The 18,681-nt window shown below is 67.8% G+C and overlaps 8 non-coding genes across 8 annotated transcripts; all 8 read right to left on the reverse strand.

Annotated features, from left to right (window-relative positions):
- Positions 1-1,545: 1,545 nt before the first annotated feature.
- On the reverse strand, positions 1,546-1,664 carry LOC141413381 (5S ribosomal RNA). Its single transcript, XR_012438173.1, has one exon. It is a non-coding gene; the product is annotated as a 5S ribosomal RNA (ribosomal RNA).
- Positions 1,665-3,809: 2,145 nt separating this feature from the next.
- Positions 3,810-3,928, reverse strand: LOC141413382 (5S ribosomal RNA). Its single transcript, XR_012438174.1, has one exon. It is a non-coding gene; the product is annotated as a 5S ribosomal RNA (ribosomal RNA).
- A 2,145-nt stretch (positions 3,929-6,073) lies between these two features.
- On the reverse strand, positions 6,074-6,192 carry LOC141413383 (5S ribosomal RNA). The gene has a single exon (XR_012438175.1). It is a non-coding gene; the product is annotated as a 5S ribosomal RNA (ribosomal RNA).
- Positions 6,193-8,337: 2,145 nt separating this feature from the next.
- On the reverse strand, positions 8,338-8,456 carry LOC141413384 (5S ribosomal RNA). Its single transcript, XR_012438176.1, has one exon. It is a non-coding gene; the product is annotated as a 5S ribosomal RNA (ribosomal RNA).
- A 2,145-nt stretch (positions 8,457-10,601) lies between these two features.
- Positions 10,602-10,720, reverse strand: LOC141413385 (5S ribosomal RNA). Its single transcript, XR_012438177.1, has one exon. It is a non-coding gene; the product is annotated as a 5S ribosomal RNA (ribosomal RNA).
- Positions 10,721-12,867: 2,147 nt separating this feature from the next.
- LOC141413386 (5S ribosomal RNA) lies at positions 12,868-12,986 on the reverse strand. Its single transcript, XR_012438178.1, has one exon. It is a non-coding gene; the product is annotated as a 5S ribosomal RNA (ribosomal RNA).
- Positions 12,987-15,131: 2,145 nt separating this feature from the next.
- On the reverse strand, positions 15,132-15,250 carry LOC141413387 (5S ribosomal RNA). Its single transcript, XR_012438179.1, has one exon. It is a non-coding gene; the product is annotated as a 5S ribosomal RNA (ribosomal RNA).
- Positions 15,251-17,394: 2,144 nt separating this feature from the next.
- On the reverse strand, positions 17,395-17,513 carry LOC141413388 (5S ribosomal RNA). The gene has a single exon (XR_012438180.1). It is a non-coding gene; the product is annotated as a 5S ribosomal RNA (ribosomal RNA).
- Positions 17,514-18,681: the final 1,168 nt, after the last annotated feature.

Raw genomic sequence — 18,681 nt, forward strand, 5'->3', positions numbered from 1 at the left:
ACAGCCAAAGCCATCTCCTCCGACCCGGGGCCCCTCCACATCCCTTCCGATCCCGGGTTCCTGCCGGCCTCCCGGGGCGTTTCTCCCAGGCAGGCCTTCGCGGCCACTACACGGGGCTGAGCACTCGAGTCCTCGGGCGTCACGGGGCCCGCGGCCACGCCAAGCACGCACGACTCCCGGGTCTCGTCTGCTCCTGGGTGCCCTGGGCCTCTTCCCTGTGCCGCTGCTGGGTCTTGTGCCCCTGCTTGGCCTCCTTCAGACCCGGCCCCGTGCTACGCGGCCACGTGCTACAGGATCGTGCCAGCAGAACTGGCCCTGGCTGAGCCCCGTACCCACCCTCCTGCCATCCCTGGCCCTGCTAGCAAATGGCAGAGATCCTCTGGCCTCCGAGCCCAGACAAAAATCCTGATGCAGTTGGCCGAGGGGCCGCAAACCAAGGCTTCGCTTGTTCCCGCTCAGGCCCCAGCCATACCCTCTTGTCCTTCGGCTGCTCGTGTGTGGGGTGGGGGAGAGGAGGGTGCGTCCCCGTGCGTGCGTGCGTGGTCTGGGTGTCTCTGCGTGGTGTGTGTGTGTGTGTGTGTGTGTGTGTTAGATGCCGTGCCTGGTGTAGGTGGGGAAGAGCAAGCCCTCACGCACAGAGCCCCATCACACACTGGGGCCGGGCCGAGGGGGTCAATCTGCTCGGCCTGATTGCGTTGGGCATACATTGCAGAAGGTGGGTTTTCCAAGGCGGAGCAGAGGGTCCCGGCACCTGAGGTTGTCCACGGGGAGAATGTCTGTTCCACGGGGGCAAGCGGTCCCTTCCGTCGTGCCCAAGCCCATGTGACCCCGAAGGCCAGGTGGCCCCGGTCCTTGAGCTGACTGAGGAGTGCTTTGAGACCCGGAGGGTGGCACAGGCGACTGGGCGCCAGCGGCGGCCCTCCCTCCCTTTGAGCGGGACGGGGAGCTGCCGCTGGCATCCGGAGCTCTGGCGGCCTGCGCCCTCTGTCCCTGTGACCGCAGGCTCTGCCGTGGGAGGCGGGATCCCACGTAGAGGTCGCGCGCTGGCTGCCCTGTCTTGGGTTGAGCGACGGAGCGCGACGTGGAGCAGCACCCGACTGAGGCTCCCTGCTTCTCTGTCCCCTGGCGTCTTGCCCTGGACCCAGTGCACCACCTTGTGGCGAGCCCAGGTGTGGCGCGTCCCGCTGTGGGGCCCGCTGGGGTGCAGGACCCACTTTCTCATGGCTTCCGCACGTCCCTCCCCGCCCGCCTGGAGGGCAGTTGGGGAGCGGTCCCCAACGTGGCCTGGGACCAACCTCGCTGGTGACCCGTGTCGCGGGCGCGCGCCCCAGGAGAGTGTGGGGAGGGGAGAGGATTCGGGGACGTAGCTGTGAGGATTCGGTGTGCGTGGGTCTGGCGGGTGGCCCGGACGGGGTCGGGGTCGTGGTCACGGTGGGTCGTTGTGGTGGTGGTGGTGGTGGTGGTGCTGGGGGTGGTGGTGGTGGTGGGGGGGGTGGTGGCGAAGTCCCCGAAGACAAAAGGAGCAGCGAGGGAGGGAGGAGCAAAAGCCTACAGCACCCGGTATTCCCAGGCGGTCTCCCATCCAAGTACTAACCAGGCCCGACCCTGCTTAGCTTCCGAGATCAGACGAGATCGGGCGCGTTCAGGGTGGTATGGCCGTAGACGCTAGCCGCCGCCTCCGGGAGCCCCAAGAGCCTGCCGAGGGCCCCGGCGTGCGTCTCCACGCTGCTCTCCTGGCACGGCTGGGAGTCCGGGTGGGGGCTGGCAGCCCGGGGCCAGCGGCCAGAGGCCCCGCGCGCCTGCTCGGGCAGCCGGTCTCGCCCAGGTGGCCGCTGGGTGGCTTTCTTCCCGAGGTGTCCTGCTGCCAGGACGAGGGTCAAGTTTTCTCGGGGGAAAATTTCTCAGTGCTCTCGGGCGCTTGTTCTTCTGGGAATGTCCACTGCTGTGGCCAAGGCGGGGGACGCACAGCTCGGGCCAGGGCAAGCAGCCGCCCTCCTCCGTCGCCTCCTGGAGCCGTATCCTTGGGTGGGTGCGTGGCTCCCAGCGGAGGTCTCGGGGACCCTTCCGGTCCTCTTCGTCCGGAAAGCGCCACTGCCCCTCCAGCCCATCAGGAAAACGGCAGCCGCGCCCTTCGCCGACCCGCTCCGCCCTCCTCCACACTCAGGGCCTGGGGCTGCGGGGCTGAATCGTGAGGCTTTCCAGCCCAGGACTTCACCTCTGGCCCCTTTCACACCCGGGATCTTGGGAAGAAGAAACAAAACCAAACACAGCCAAAGCCATCTCCTCCGACCCGGGGCCCCTCCACATCCCTTCCGATCCCGGGTTCCTGCCGGCCTCCCGGGGCGTTTCTCCCAGGCAGGCCTTCGCGGCCACTACACGGGGCTGAGCACTCGAGTCCTCGGGCGTCACGGGGCCCGCGGCCACGCCAAGCACGCACGACTCCCGGGTCTCGTCTGCTCCTGGGTGCCCTGGGCCTCTTCCCTGTGCCGCTGCTGGGTCTTGTGCCCCTGCTTGGCCTCCTTCAGACCCGGCCCCGTGCTACGCGGCCACGTGCTACAGGATCGTGCCAGCAGAACTGGCCCTGGCTGAGCCCCGTACCCACCCTCCTGCCATCCCTGGCCCTGCTAGCAAATGGCAGAGATCCTCTGGCCTCCGAGCCCAGACAAAAATCCTGATGCAGTTGGCCGAGGGGCCGCAAAAAGGCTTCGCTTGTTCCCGCTCAGGCCCCAGCCATACCCTCTTGTCCTTCGGCTGCTCGTGTGTGGGGTGGGGGAGAGGAGGGTGCGTCCCCGTGCGTGCGTGCGTGGTCTGGGTGTCTCTGCGTGGTGTGTGTGTGTGTGTGTGTGTGTGTGTTAGATGCCGTGCCTGGTGTAGGTGGGGAAGAGCAAGCCCTCACGCACAGAGCCCCATCACACACTGGGGCCGGGCCGAGGGGGTCAATCTGCTCGGCCTGATTGCGTTGGGCATACATTGCAGAAGGTGGGTTTTCCAAGGCGGAGCAGAGGGTCCCGGCACCTGAGGTTGTCCACGGGGAGAATGTCTGTTCCACGGGGGCAAGCGGTCCCTTCCGTCGTGCCCAAGCCCATGTGACCCCGAAGGCCAGGTGGCCCCGGTCCTTGAGCTGACTGAGGAGTGCTTTGAGACCCGGAGGGTGGCACAGGCGACTGGGCGCCAGCGGCGGCCCTCCCTCCCTTTGAGCGGGACGGGGAGCTGCCGCTGGCATCCGGAGCTCTGGCGGCCTGCGCCCTCTGTCCCTGTGACCGCAGGCTCTGCCGTGGGAGGCGGGATCCCACGTAGAGGTCGCGCGCTGGCTGCCCTGTCTTGGGTTGAGCGACGGAGCGCGACGTGGAGCAGCACCCGACTGAGGCTCCCTGCTTCTCTGTCCCCTGGCGTCTTGCCCTGGACCCAGTGCACCACCTTGTGGCGAGCCCAGGTGTGGCGCGTCCCGCTGTGGGGCCCGCTGGGGTGCAGGACCCACTTTCTCATGGCTTCCGCACGTCCCTCCCCGCCCGCCTGGAGGGCAGTTGGGGAGCGGTCCCCAACGTGGCCTGGGACCAACCTCGCTGGTGACCCGTGTCGCGGGCGCGCGCCCCAGGAGAGTGTGGGGAGGGGAGAGGATTCGGGGACGTAGCTGTGAGGATTCGGTGTGCGTGGGTCTGGCGGGTGGCCCGGACGGGGTCGGGGTCGTGGTCACGGTGGGTCGTTGTGGTGGTGGTGGTGGTGGTGGTGCTGGGGGTGGTGGTGGTGGTGGGGGGGGTGGTGGCGAAGTCCCCGAAGACAAAAGGAGCAGCGAGGGAGGGAGGAGCAAAAGCCTACAGCACCCGGTATTCCCAGGCGGTCTCCCATCCAAGTACTAACCAGGCCCGACCCTGCTTAGCTTCCGAGATCAGACGAGATCGGGCGCGTTCAGGGTGGTATGGCCGTAGACGCTAGCCGCCGCCTCCGGGAGCCCCAAGAGCCTGCCGAGGGCCCCGGCGTGCGTCTCCACGCTGCTCTCCTGGCACGGCTGGGAGTCCGGGTGGGGGCTGGCAGCCCGGGGCCAGCGGCCAGAGGCCCCGCGCGCCTGCTCGGGCAGCCGGTCTCGCCCAGGTGGCCGCTGGGTGGCTTTCTTCCCGAGGTGTCCTGCTGCCAGGACGAGGGTCAAGTTTTCTCGGGGGAAAATTTCTCAGTGCTCTCGGGCGCTTGTTCTTCTGGGAATGTCCACTGCTGTGGCCAAGGCGGGGGACGCACAGCTCGGGCCAGGGCAAGCAGCCGCCCTCCTCCGTCGCCTCCTGGAGCCGTATCCTTGGGTGGGTGCGTGGCTCCCAGCGGAGGTCTCGGGGACCCTTCCGGTCCTCTTCGTCCGGAAAGCGCCACTGCCCCTCCAGCCCATCAGGAAAACGGCAGCCGCGCCCTTCGCCGACCCGCTCCGCCCTCCTCCACACTCAGGGCCTGGGGCTGCGGGGCTGAATCGTGAGGCTTTCCAGCCCAGGACTTCACCTCTGGCCCCTTTCACACCCGGGATCTTGGGAAGAAGAAACAAAACCAAACACAGCCAAAGCCATCTCCTCCGACCCGGGGCCCCTCCACATCCCTTCCGATCCCGGGTTCCTGCCGGCCTCCCGGGGCGTTTCTCCCAGGCAGGCCTTCGCGGCCACTACACGGGGCTGAGCACTCGAGTCCTCGGGCGTCACGGGGCCCGCGGCCACGCCAAGCACGCACGACTCCCGGGTCTCGTCTGCTCCTGGGTGCCCTGGGCCTCTTCCCTGTGCCGCTGCTGGGTCTTGTGCCCCTGCTTGGCCTCCTTCAGACCCGGCCCCGTGCTACGCGGCCACGTGCTACAGGATCGTGCCAGCAGAACTGGCCCTGGCTGAGCCCCGTACCCACCCTCCTGCCATCCCTGGCCCTGCTAGCAAATGGCAGAGATCCTCTGGCCTCCGAGCCCAGACAAAAATCCTGATGCAGTTGGCCGAGGGGCCGCAAACCAAGGCTTCGCTTGTTCCCGCTCAGGCCCCAGCCATACCCTCTTGTCCTTCGGCTGCTCGTGTGTGGGGTGGGGGAGAGGAGGGTGCGTCCCCGTGCGTGCGTGCGTGGTCTGGGTGTCTCTGCGTGGTGTGTGTGTGTGTGTGTGTGTGTGTTAGATGCCGTGCCTGGTGTAGGTGGGGAAGAGCAAGCCCTCACGCACAGAGCCCCATCACACACTGGGGCCGGGCCGAGGGGGTCAATCTGCTCGGCCTGATTGCGTTGGGCATACATTGCAGAAGGTGGGTTTTCCAAGGCGGAGCAGAGGGTCCCGGCACCTGAGGTTGTCCACGGGGAGAATGTCTGTTCCACGGGGGCAAGCGGTCCCTTCCGTCGTGCCCAAGCCCATGTGACCCCGAAGGCCAGGTGGCCCCGGTCCTTGAGCTGACTGAGGAGTGCTTTGAGACCCGGAGGGTGGCACAGGCGACTGGGCGCCAGCGGCGGCCCTCCCTCCCTTTGAGCGGGACGGGGAGCTGCCGCTGGCATCCGGAGCTCTGGCGGCCTGCGCCCTCTGTCCCTGTGACCGCAGGCTCTGCCGTGGGAGGCGGGATCCCACGTAGAGGTCGCGCGCTGGCTGCCCTGTCTTGGGTTGAGCGACGGAGCGCGACGTGGAGCAGCACCCGACTGAGGCTCCCTGCTTCTCTGTCCCCTGGCGTCTTGCCCTGGACCCAGTGCACCACCTTGTGGCGAGCCCAGGTGTGGCGCGTCCCGCTGTGGGGCCCGCTGGGGTGCAGGACCCACTTTCTCATGGCTTCCGCACGTCCCTCCCCGCCCGCCTGGAGGGCAGTTGGGGAGCGGTCCCCAACGTGGCCTGGGACCAACCTCGCTGGTGACCCGTGTCGCGGGCGCGCGCCCCAGGAGAGTGTGGGGAGGGGAGAGGATTCGGGGACGTAGCTGTGAGGATTCGGTGTGCGTGGGTCTGGCGGGTGGCCCGGACGGGGTCGGGGTCGTGGTCACGGTGGGTCGTTGTGGTGGTGGTGGTGGTGGTGGTGCTGGGGGTGGTGGTGGTGGTGGGGGGGGTGGTGGCGAAGTCCCCGAAGACAAAAGGAGCAGCGAGGGAGGGAGGAGCAAAAGCCTACAGCACCCGGTATTCCCAGGCGGTCTCCCATCCAAGTACTAACCAGGCCCGACCCTGCTTAGCTTCCGAGATCAGACGAGATCGGGCGCGTTCAGGGTGGTATGGCCGTAGACGCTAGCCGCCGCCTCCGGGAGCCCCAAGAGCCTGCCGAGGGCCCCGGCGTGCGTCTCCACGCTGCTCTCCTGGCACGGCTGGGAGTCCGGGTGGGGGCTGGCAGCCCGGGGCCAGCGGCCAGAGGCCCCGCGCGCCTGCTCGGGCAGCCGGTCTCGCCCAGGTGGCCGCTGGGTGGCTTTCTTCCCGAGGTGTCCTGCTGCCAGGACGAGGGTCAAGTTTTCTCGGGGGAAAATTTCTCAGTGCTCTCGGGCGCTTGTTCTTCTGGGAATGTCCACTGCTGTGGCCAAGGCGGGGGACGCACAGCTCGGGCCAGGGCAAGCAGCCGCCCTCCTCCGTCGCCTCCTGGAGCCGTATCCTTGGGTGGGTGCGTGGCTCCCAGCGGAGGTCTCGGGGACCCTTCCGGTCCTCTTCGTCCGGAAAGCGCCACTGCCCCTCCAGCCCATCAGGAAAACGGCAGCCGCGCCCTTCGCCGACCCGCTCCGCCCTCCTCCACACTCAGGGCCTGGGGCTGCGGGGCTGAATCGTGAGGCTTTCCAGCCCAGGACTTCACCTCTGGCCCCTTTCACACCCGGGATCTTGGGAAGAAGAAACAAAACCAAACACAGCCAAAGCCATCTCCTCCGACCCGGGGCCCCTCCACATCCCTTCCGATCCCGGGTTCCTGCCGGCCTCCCGGGGCGTTTCTCCCAGGCAGGCCTTCGCGGCCACTACACGGGGCTGAGCACTCGAGTCCTCGGGCGTCACGGGGCCCGCGGCCACGCCAAGCACGCACGACTCCCGGGTCTCGTCTGCTCCTGGGTGCCCTGGGCCTCTTCCCTGTGCCGCTGCTGGGTCTTGTGCCCCTGCTTGGCCTCCTTCAGACCCGGCCCCGTGCTACGCGGCCACGTGCTACAGGATCGTGCCAGCAGAACTGGCCCTGGCTGAGCCCCGTACCCACCCTCCTGCCATCCCTGGCCCTGCTAGCAAATGGCAGAGATCCTCTGGCCTCCGAGCCCAGACAAAAATCCTGATGCAGTTGGCCGAGGGGCCGCAAACCAAGGCTTCGCTTGTTCCCGCTCAGGCCCCAGCCATACCCTCTTGTCCTTCGGCTGCTCGTGTGTGGGGTGGGGGAGAGGAGGGTGCGTCCCCGTGCGTGCGTGCGTGGTCTGGGTGTCTCTGCGTGGTGTGTGTGTGTGTGTGTGTGTGTGTTAGATGCCGTGCCTGGTGTAGGTGGGGAAGAGCAAGCCCTCACGCACAGAGCCCCATCACACACTGGGGCCGGGCCGAGGGGGTCAATCTGCTCGGCCTGATTGCGTTGGGCATACATTGCAGAAGGTGGGTTTTCCAAGGCGGAGCAGAGGGTCCCGGCACCTGAGGTTGTCCACGGGGAGAATGTCTGTTCCACGGGGGCAAGCGGTCCCTTCCGTCGTGCCCAAGCCCATGTGACCCCGAAGGCCAGGTGGCCCCGGTCCTTGAGCTGACTGAGGAGTGCTTTGAGACCCGGAGGGTGGCACAGGCGACTGGGCGCCAGCGGCGGCCCTCCCTCCCTTTGAGCGGGACGGGGAGCTGCCGCTGGCATCCGGAGCTCTGGCGGCCTGCGCCCTCTGTCCCTGTGACCGCAGGCTCTGCCGTGGGAGGCGGGATCCCACGTAGAGGTCGCGCGCTGGCTGCCCTGTCTTGGGTTGAGCGACGGAGCGCGACGTGGAGCAGCACCCGACTGAGGCTCCCTGCTTCTCTGTCCCCTGGCGTCTTGCCCTGGACCCAGTGCACCACCTTGTGGCGAGCCCAGGTGTGGCGCGTCCCGCTGTGGGGCCCGCTGGGGTGCAGGACCCACTTTCTCATGGCTTCCGCACGTCCCTCCCCGCCCGCCTGGAGGGCAGTTGGGGAGCGGTCCCCAACGTGGCCTGGGACCAACCTCGCTGGTGACCCGTGTCGCGGGCGCGCGCCCCAGGAGAGTGTGGGGAGGGGAGAGGATTCGGGGACGTAGCTGTGAGGATTCGGTGTGCGTGGGTCTGGCGGGTGGCCCGGACGGGGTCGGGGTCGTGGTCACGGTGGGTCGTTGTGGTGGTGGTGGTGGTGGTGGTGCTGGGGGTGGTGGTGGTGGTGGGGGGGGTGGTGGCGAAGTCCCCGAAGACAAAAGGAGCAGCGAGGGAGGGAGGAGCAAAAGCCTACAGCACCCGGTATTCCCAGGCGGTCTCCCATCCAAGTACTAACCAGGCCCGACCCTGCTTAGCTTCCGAGATCAGACGAGATCGGGCGCGTTCAGGGTGGTATGGCCGTAGACGCTAGCCGCCGCCTCCGGGAGCCCCAAGAGCCTGCCGAGGGCCCTGGCGTGCGTCTCCACGCTGCTCTCCTGGCACGGCTGGGAGTCCGGGTGGGGGCTGGCAGCCCGGGGCCAGCGGCCAGAGGCCCCGCGCGCCTGCTCGGGCAGCCGGTCTCGCCCAGGTGGCCGCTGGGTGGCTTTCTTCCCGAAGTGTCCTGCTGCCAGGACGAGGGTCAAGTTTTCTCGGGGGAAAATTTCTCAGTGCTCTCGGGCGCTTGTTCTTCTGGGAATGTCCACTGCTGTGGCCAAGGCGGGGGACGCACAGCTCGGGCCAGGGCAAGCAGCCGCCCTCCTCCGTCGCCTCCTGGAGCCGTATCCTTGGGTGGGTGCGTGGCTCCCAGCGGAGGTCTCGGGGACCCTTCCGGTCCTCTTCGTCCGGAAAGCGCCACTGCCCCTCCAGCCCATCAGGAAAACGGCAGCCGTGCCCTTCGCCGACCCGCTCCGCCCTCCTCCACACTCAGGGCCTGGGGCTGCGGGGCTGAATCGTGAGGCTTTCCAGCCCAGGACTTCACCTCTGGCCCCTTTCACACCCGGGATCTTGGGAAGAAGAAACAAAACCAAACACAGCCAAAGCCATCTCCTCCGACCCGGGGCCCCTCCACATCCCTTCCGATCCCGGGTTCCTGCCGGCCTCCCGGGGCGTTTCTCCCAGGCAGGCCTTCGCGGCCACTACACGGGGCTGAGCACTCGAGTCCTCGGGCGTCACGGGGCCCGCGGCCACGCCAAGCACGCACGACTCCCGGGTCTCATCTGCTCCTGGGTGCCCTGGGCCTCTTCCCTGTGCCGCTGCTGGGTCTTGTGCCCCTGCTTGGCCTCCTTCAGACCCGGCCCCGTGCTACGCGGCCACGTGCTACAGGATCGTGCCAGCAGAACTGGCCCTGGCTGAGCCCCGTACCCACCCTCCTGCCATCCCTGGCCCTGCTAGCAAATGGCAGAGATCCTCTGGCCTCCGAGCCCAGACAAAAATCCTGATGCAGTTGGCCGAGGGGCCGCAAACCAAGGCTTCGCTTGTTCCCGCTCAGGCCCCAGCCATACCCTCTTGTCCTTCGGCTGCTCGTGTGTATGGTGGGGGAGAGGAGGGTGCGTCCCCGTGCGTGCGTGCGTGGTCTGGGTGTCTCTGCGTGGTGTGTGTGTGTGTGTGTGTGTGTGTTAGATGCCGTGCCTGGTGTAGGTGGGGAAGAGCAAGCCCTCACGCACAGAGCCCCATCACACACTGGGGCCGGGCCGAGGGGGTCAATCTGCTCGGCCTGATTGCGTTGGGCATACATTGCAGAAGGTGGGTTTTCCAAGGCGGAGCAGAGGGTCCCGGCACCTGAGGTTGTCCACGGGGAGAATGTCTGTTCCACGGGGGCAAGCGGTCCCTTCCGTCGTGCCCAAGCCCATGTGACCCCGAAGGCCAGGTGGCCCCGGTCCTTGAGCTGACTGAGGAGTGCTTTGAGACCCGGAGGGTGGCACAGGCGACTGGGCGCCAGCGGCGGCCCTCCCTCCCTTTGAGCGGGACGGGGAGCTGCCGCTGGCATCCGGAGCTCTGGCGGCCTGCGCCCTCTGTCCCTGTGACCGCAGGCTCTGCCGTGGGAGGCGGGATCCCACGTAGAGGTCGCGCGCTGGCTGCCCTGTCTTGGGTTGAGCGACGGAGCGCGACGTGGAGCAGCACCCGACTGAGGCTCCCTGCTTCTCTGTCCCCTGGCGTCTTGCCCTGGACCCAGTGCACCACCTTGTGGCGAGCCCAGGTGTGGCGCGTCCCGCTGTGGGGCCCGCTGGGGTGCAGGACCCACTTTCTCATGGCTTCCGCACGTCCCTCCCCGCCCGCCTGGAGGGCAGTTGGGGAGCGGTCACCAACGTGGCCTGGGACCAACCTCGCTGGTGACCCGTGTCGCGGGCGCGCGCCCCAGGAGAGTGTGGGGAGGGGAGAGGATTCGGGGACGTAGCTGTGAGGATTCGGTGTGCGTGGGTCTGGCGGGTGGCCCGGACGGGGTCGGGGTCGTGGTCACGGTGGGTCGTTGTGGTGGTGGTGGTGGTGGTGGTGCTGGGGGTGGTGGTGGTGGTGGGGGGGGTGGTGGCGAAGTCCCCGAAGACAAAAGGAGCAGCGAGGGAGGGAGGAGCAAAAGCCTACAGCACCCGGTATTCCCAGGCGGTCTCCCATCCAAGTACTAACCAGGCCCGACCCTGCTTAGCTTCCGAGATCAGACGAGATCGGGCGCGTTCAGGGTGGTATGGCCGTAGACGCTAGCCGCCGCCTCCGGGAGCCCCAAGAGCCTGCCGAGGGCCCCGGCGTGCGTCTCCACGCTGCTCTCCTGGCACGGCTGGGAGTCCGGGTGGGGGCTGGCAGCCCGGGGCCAGCGGCCAGAGGCCCCGCGCGCCTGCTCGGGCAGCCGGTCTCGCCCAGGTGGCCGCTGGGTGGCTTTCTTCCCGAGGTGTCCTGCTGCCAGGACGAGGGTCAAGTTTTCTCGGGGGAAAATTTCTCAGTGCTCTCGGGCGCTTGTTCTTCTGGGAATGTCCACTGCTGTGGCCAAGGCGGGGGACGCACAGCTCGGGCCAGGGCAAGCAGCCGCCCTCCTCCGTCGCCTCCTGGAGCCGTATCCTTGGGTGGGTGCGTGGCTCCCAGCGGAGGTCTCGGGGACCCTTCCGGTCCTCTTCGTCCGGAAAGCGCCACTGCCCCTCCAGCCCATCAGGAAAACGGCAGCCGCGCCCTTCGCCGACCCGCTCCGCCCTCCTCCACACTCAGGGCCTGGGGCTGCGGGGCTGAATCGTGAGGCTTTCCAGCCCAGGACTTCACCTCTGGCCCCTTTCACACCCGGGATCTTGGGAAGAAGAAACAAAACCAAACACAGCCAAAGCCATCTCCTCCGACCCGGGGCCCCTCCACATCCCTTCCGATCCCGGGTTCCTGCCGGCCTCCCGGGGCGTTTCTCCCAGGCAGGCCTTCGCGGCCACTACACGGGGCTGAGCACTCGAGTCCTCGGGCGTCACGGGGCCCGCGGCCACGCCAAGCACGCACGACTCCCGGGTCTCGTCTGCTCCTGGGTGCCCTGGGCCTCTTCCCTGTGCCGCTGCTGGGTCTTGTGCCCCTGCTTGGCCTCCTTCAGACCCGGCCCCGTGCTACGCGGCCACGTGCTACAGGATCGTGCCAGCAGAACTGGCCCTGGCTGAGCCCCGTACCCACCCTCCTGCCATCCCTGGCCCTGCTAGCAAATGGCAGAGATCCTCTGGCCTCCGAGCCCAGACAAAAATCCTGATGCAGTTGGCCGAGGGGCCGCAAACCAAGGCTTCGCTTGTTCCCGCTCAGGCCCCAGCCATACCCTCTTGTCCTTCGGCTGCTCGTGTGTGGGGTGGGGGAGAGGAGGGTGCGTCCCCGTGCGTGCGTGCGTGGTCTGGGTGTCTCTGCGTGGTGTGTGTGTGTGTGTGTGTGTGTGTGTTAGATGCCGTGCCTGGTGTAGGTGGGGAAGAGCAAGCCCTCACGCACAGAGCCCCATCACACACTGGGGCCGGGCCGAGGGGGTCAATCTGCTCGGCCTGATTGCGTTGGGCATACATTGCAGAAGGTGGGTTTTCCAAGGCGGAGCAGAGGGTCCCGGCACCTGAGGTTGTCCACGGGGAGAATGTCTGTTCCACGGGGGCAAGCGGTCCCTTCCATCGTGCCCAAGCCCATGTGACCCCGAAGGCCAGGTGGCCCCGGTCCTTGAGCTGACTGAGGAGTGCTTTGAGACCCGGAGGGTGGCACAGGCGACTGGGCGCCAGCGGCGGCCCTCCCTCCCTTTGAGCGGGACGGGGAGCTGCCGCTGGCATCCGGAGCTCTGGCGGCCTGCGCCCTCTGTCCCTGTGACCGCAGGCTCTGCCGTGGGAGGCGGGATCCCACGTAGAGGTCGCGCGCTGGCTGCCCTGTCTTGGGTTGAGCGACGGAGCGCGACGTGGAGCAGCACCCGACTGAGGCTCCCTGCTTCTCTGTCCCCTGGCGTCTTGCCCTGGACCCAGTGCACCACCTTGTGGCGAGCCCAGGTGTGGCGCGTCCCGCTGTGGGGCCCGCTGGGGTGCAGGACCCACTTTCTCATGGCTTCCGCACGTCCCTCCCCGCCCGCCTGGAGGGCAGTTGGGGAGCGGTCCCCAACGTGGCCTGGGACCAACCTCGCTGGTGACCCGTGTCGCGGGCGCGCGCCCCAGGAGAGTGTGGGGAGGGGAGAGGATTCGGGGACGTAGCTGTGAGGATTCGGTGTGCGTGGGTCTGGCGGGTGGCCCGGACGGGGTCGGGGTCGTGGTCACGGTGGGTCGTTGTGGTGGTGGTGGTGGTGGTGGTGCTGGGGGTGGTGGTGGTGGTGGGGGGGGTGGTGGCGAAGTCCCCGAAGACAAAAGGAGCAGCGAGGGAGGGAGGAGCAAAAGCCTACAGCACCCGGTATTCCCAGGCGGTCTCCCATCCAAGTACTAACCAGGCCCGACCCTGCTTAGCTTCCGAGATCAGACGAGATCGGGCGCGTTCAGGGTGGTATGGCCGTAGACGCTAGCCGCCGCCTCCGGGAGCCCCAAGAGCCTGCCGAGGGCCCCGGCGTGCGTCTCCACGCTGCTCTCCTGGCACGGCTGGGAGTCCGGGTGGGGGCTGGCAGCCCGGGGCCAGCGGCCAGAGGCCCCGCGCGCCTGCTCGGGCAGCCGGTCTCGCCCAGGTGGCCGCTGGGTGGCTTTCTTCCCGAGGTGTCCTGCTGCCAGGACGAGGGTCAAGTTTTCTCGGGGGAAAATTTCTCAGTGCTCTCGGGCGCTTGTTCTTCTGGGAATGTCCACTGCTGTGGCCAAGGCGGGGGACGCACAGCTCGGGCCAGGGCAAGCAGCCGCCCTCCTCCGTCGCCTCCTGGAGCCGTATCCTTGGGTGGGTGCGTGGCTCCCAGCGGAGGTCTCGGGGACCCTTCCGGTCCTCTTCGTCCGGAAAGCGCCACTGCCCCTCCAGCCCATCAGGAAAACGGCAGCCGCGCCCTTCGCCGACCCGCTCCGCCCTCCTCCACACTCAGGGCCTGGGGCTGCGGGGCTGAATCGTGAGGCTTTCCAGCCCAGGACTTCACCTCTGGCCCCTTTCACACCCGGGATCTTGGGAAGAAGAAACAAAACCAAACACAGCCAAAGCCATCTCCTCCGACCCGGGGCCCCTCCACATCCCTTCCGATCCCGGGTTCCTGCCGGCCTCCCGGGGCGTTTCTCCCAGGCAGGCCTTCGCGGCCACTACACGGGGCTGAGCACTCGAGTCCTCGGGCGTCACGGGGCCCGCGGCCACGCCAAGCACGCACGACTCCCGGGTCTCGTCTGCTCCTGGGTGCCCTGGGCCTCTTCCCTGTGCCGCTGCTGGGTCTTGTGCCCCTGCTTGGCCTCCTTCAGACCCGGCCCCGTGCTACGCGGCCACGTGCTACAGGATCGTGCCAGCAGAACTGGCCCTGGCTGAGCCCCGTACCCACCCTCCTGCCATCCCTGGCCCTGCTAGCAAATGGCAGAGATCCTCTGGCCTCCGAGCCCAGACAAAAATCCTGATGCAGTTGGCCGAGGGGCCGCAAACCAAGGCTTCGCTTGTTCCCGCTCAGGCCCCAGCCATACCCTCTTGTCCTTCGGCTGCTCGTGTGTGGGGTGGGGGAGAGGAGGGTGCGTCCCCGTGCGTGCGTGCGTGGTCTGGGTGTCTCTGCGTGGTGTGTGTGTGTGTGTGTGTGTGTGTTAGATGCCGTGCCTGGTGTAGGTGGGGAAGAGCAAGCCCTCACGCACAGAGCCCCATCACACACTGGGGCCGGGCCGAGGGGGTCAATCTGCTCGGCCTGATTGCGTTGGGCATACATTGCAGAAGGTGGGTTTTCCAAGGCGGAGCAGAGGGTCCCGGCACCTGAGGTTGTCCACGGGGAGAATGTCTGTTCCACGGGGGCAAGCGGTCCCTTCCGTCGTGCCCAAGCCCATGTGACCCCGAAGGCCAGGTGGCCCCGGTCCTTGAGCTGACTGAGGAGTGCTTTGAGACCCGGAGGGTGGCACAGGCGACTGGGCGCCAGCGGCGGCCCTCCCTCCCTTTGAGCGGGACGGGGAGCTGCCGCTGGCATCCGGAGCTCTGGCGGCCTGCGCCCTCTGTCCCTGTGACCGCAGGCTCTGCCGTGGGAGGCGGGATCCCACGTAGAGGTCGCGCGCTGGCTGCCCTGTCTTGGGTTGAGCGACGGAGCGCGACGTGGAGCAGCACCCGACTGAGGCTCCCTGCTTCTCTGTCCCCTGGCGTCTTGCCCTGGACCCAGTGCACCACCTTGTGGTGAGCCCAGGTGTGGCGCGTCCCGCTGTGGGGCCCGCTGGGGTGCAGGACCCACTTTCTCATGGCTTCCGCACGTCCCTCCCCGCCCGCCTGGAGGGCAGTTGGGGAGCGGTCCCCAACGTGGCCTGGGACCAACCTCGCTGGTGACCCGTGTCGCGGGCGCGCGCCCCAGGAGAGTGTGGGGAGGGGAGAGGATTCGGGGACGTAGCTGTGAGGATTCGGTGTGCGTGGGTCTGGCGGGTGGCCCGGACGGGGTCGGGGTCGTGGTCACGGTGGGTCGTTGTGGTGGTGGTGGTGGTGGTGGTGCTGGGGGTGGTGGTGGTGGTGGGGGGGGTGGTGGCGAAGTCCCCGAAGACAAAAGGAGCAGCGAGGGAGGGAGGAGCAAAAGCCTACAGCACCCGGTATTCCCAGGCGGTCTCCCATCCAAGTACTAACCAGGCCCGACCCTGCTTAGCTTCCGAGATCAGACGAGATCGGGCGCGTTCAGGGTGGTATGGCCGTAGACGCTAGCCGCCGCCTCCGGGAGCCCCAAGAGCCTGCCGAGGGCCCCGGCGTGCGTCTCCACGCTGCTCTCCTGGCACGGCTGGGAGTCCGGGTGGGGGCTGGCAGCCCGGGGCCAGCGGCCAGAGGCCCCGCGCGCCTGCTCGGGCAGCCGGTCTCGCCCAGGTGGCCGCTGGGTGGCTTTCTTCCCGAGGTGTCCTGCTGCCAGGACGAGGGTCAAGTTTTCTCGGGGGAAAATTTCTCAGTGCTCTCGGGCGCTTGTTCTTCTGGGAATGTCCACTGCTGTGGCCAAGGCGGGGGACGCACAGCTCGGGCCAGGGCAAGCAGCCGCCCTCCTCCGTCGCCTCCTGGAGCCGTATCCTTGGGTGGGTGCGTGGCTCCCAGCGGAGGTCTCGGGGACCCTTCCGGTCCTCTTCGTCCGGAAAGCGCCACTGCCCCTCCAGCCCATCAGGAAAACGGCAGCCGCGCCCTTCGCCGACCCGCTCCGCCCTCCTCCACACTCAGGGCCTGGGGCTGCGGGGCTGAATCGTGAGGCTTTCCAGCCCAGGACTTCACCTCTGGCCCCTTTCACACCCGGGATCTTGGGAAGAAGAAACAAAACCAAACACAGCCAAAGCCATCTCCTCCGACCCGGGGCCCCTCCACATCCCTTCCGATCCCGGGTTCCTGCCGGCCTCCCGGGGCGTTTCTCCCAGGCAGGCCTTCGCGGCCACTACACGGGGCTGAGCACTCGAGTCCTCGGGCGTCACGGGGCCCGCGGCCACGCCAAGCACGCACGACTCCCGGGTCTCGTCTGCTCCTGGGTGCCCTGGGCCTCTTCCCTGTGCCGCTGCTGGGTCTTGTGCCCCTGCTTGGCCTCCTTCAGACCCGGCCCCGTGCTACGCGGCCACGTGCTACAGGATCGTGCCAGCAGAACTGGCCCTGGCTGAGCCCCGTACCCACCCTCCTGCCATCCCTGGCCCTGCTAGCAAATGGCAGAGATCCTCTGGCCTCCGAGCCCAGACAAAAATCCTGATGCAGTTGGCCGAGGGGCCGCAAACCAAGGCTTCGCTTGTTCCCGCTCAGGCCCCAGCCATACCCTCTTGTCCTTCGGCTGCTCGTGTGTGGGGTGGGGGAGAGGAGGGTGCGTCCCCGTGCGTGCGTGCGTGGTCTGGGTGTCTCTGCGTGGTGTGTGTGTGTGTGTGTGTGTGTGTGTTAGATGCCGTGCCTGGTGTAGGTGGGGAAGAGCAAGCCCTCACGCACAGAGCCCCATCACACACTGGGGCCGGGCCGAGGGGGTCAATCTGCTCGGCCTGATTGCGTTGGGCATACATTGCAGAAGGTGGGTTTTCCAAGGCGGAGCAGAGGGTCCCGGCACCTGAGGTTGTCCACGGGGAGAATGTCTGTTCCACGGGGGCAAGCGGTCCCTTCCGTCGTGCCCAAGCCCATGTGACCCCGAAGGCCAGGTGGCCCCGGTCCTTGAGCTGACTGAGGAGTGCTTTGAGACCCGGAGGGTGGCACAGGCGACTGGGCGCCAGCGGCGGCCCTCCCTCCCTTTGAGCGGGACGGGGAGCTGCCGCTGGCATCCGGAGCTCTGGCGGCCTGCGCCCTCTGTCCCTGTGACCGCAGGCTCTGCCGTGGGAGGCGGGATCCCACGTAGAGGTCGCGCGCTGGCTGCCCTGTCTTGGGTTGAGCGACGGAGCGCGACGTGGAGCAGCACCCGACTGAGGCTCCCTGCTTCTCTGTCCCCTGGCGTCTTGCCCTGGACCCAGTGCACCACCTTGTGGCGAGCCCAGGTGTGGCGCGTCCCGCTGTGGGGCCCGCTGGGGTGCAGGACCCACTTTCTCATGGCTTCCGCACGTCCCTCCCTGCCCGCCTGGAGGGCAGTTGGGGAGCGGTCCCCAACGTGGCCTGGGACCAACCTCGCTGGTGACCCGTGTCGCGGGCGCGCGCCCCAGGAGAGTGTGGGGAGGGGAGAGGATTCGGGGACGTAGCTGTGAGGATTCGGTGTGCGTGGGTCTGGCGGGTGGCCCGGACGGGGTCAGGGTCGTGGTCACGGTGGGTCGTTGTGGTGGTGGTGGTGGTGGTGCTGGGGGTGGTGGAGGTGGTGGGGGGGGTGGTGGCGAAGTCCCCAAAGACAAAAGGAGCAGCGAGGGAGGGAGGAGCAAAAGCCTACAGCACCCGGTATTCCCAGGCGGTCTCCCATCCAAGTACTAACCAGGCCCGACCCTGCTTAGCTTCCGAGATCAGACGAGATCGGGCGCGTTCAGGGTGGTATGGCCGTAGACGCTAGCCGCCGCCTCCGGGAGCCCCAAGAGCCTGCCGAGGGCCCCGGCGTGCGTCTCCACGCTGCTCTCCTGGCACGGCTGGGAGTCCGGGTGGGGGCTGGCAGCCCGGGGCCAGCGGCCAGAGGCCCCGCGCGCCTGCTCGGGCAGCCGGTCTCGCCCAGGTGGCCGCTGGGTGGCTTTCTTCCCGAGGTGTCCTGCTGCCAGGACGAGGGTCAAGTTTTCTCGGGGGAAAATTTCTCAGTGCTCTCGGGCGCTTGTTCTTCTGGGAATGTCCACTGCTGTGGCCAAGGCGGGGGACGCACAGCTCGGGCCAGGGCAAGCAGCCGCCCTCCTCCGTCGCCTCCTGGAGCCGTATCCTTGGGTGGGTGCGTGGCTCCCAGCGGAGGTCTCGGGGACCCTTCCGGTCCTCTTCGTCCGGAAAGCGCCACTGCCCCTCCAGCCCATCAGGAAAACGGCAGCCGCGCCCTTCGCCGACCCGCTCCGCCCTCCTCCACACTCAGGGCCTGGGGCTGCGGGGCTGAATCGTGAGGCTTTCCAGCCCAGGACTTCACCTCTGGCCCCTTTCACACCCGGGATCTTGGGAAGAAGAAACAAAACCAAACACAGCCAAAGCCATCTCCTCCGACCCGGGGCCCCTCCACATCCCTTCCGATCCCGGGTTCCTGCCGGCCTCCCGGGGCGTTTCTCCCAGGCAGGCCTTCGCGGCCACTACACGGGGCTGAGCACTCGAGTCCTCGGGCGTCACGGGGCCCGCGGCCACGCCAAGCACGCACGACTCCCGGGTCTCGTCTGCTCCTGGGTGCCCTGGGCCTCTTCCCTGTGCCGCTGCTGGGTCTTGTGCCCCTGCTTGGCCTCCTTCAGACCCGGCCCCGTGCTACGCGGCCACGTGCTACAGGATCGTGCCAGCAGAACTGGCCCTGGCTGAGCCCCGTACCCACCCTCCTGAAATCCCTGGCCCTGCTAGCAAATGGCAGAGATCCTCTGGCCTCCGAGCCCAGACTAAAATCCTGATGCAGTTGGCCGAGGGGCCGCAAACCAAGGCTTCGCTTGTTCCCGCTCAGGCCCCAGCCATACCCTCTTGTCCTTCGGCTGCTCGTGTGTGGGGTGGGGGAGAGGAGGGTGCGTCCCCGTGCGTGCGTGCGTGGTCTGGGTGTCTCTGCGTGGTGTG

The sequence above is a fragment of the Castor canadensis genome, chromosome 10 (genome assembly GCF_047511655.1).
Source record: "Castor canadensis chromosome 10, mCasCan1.hap1v2, whole genome shotgun sequence".
Classification (NCBI taxonomy): Eukaryota; Metazoa; Chordata; class Mammalia; order Rodentia; family Castoridae; genus Castor; species Castor canadensis.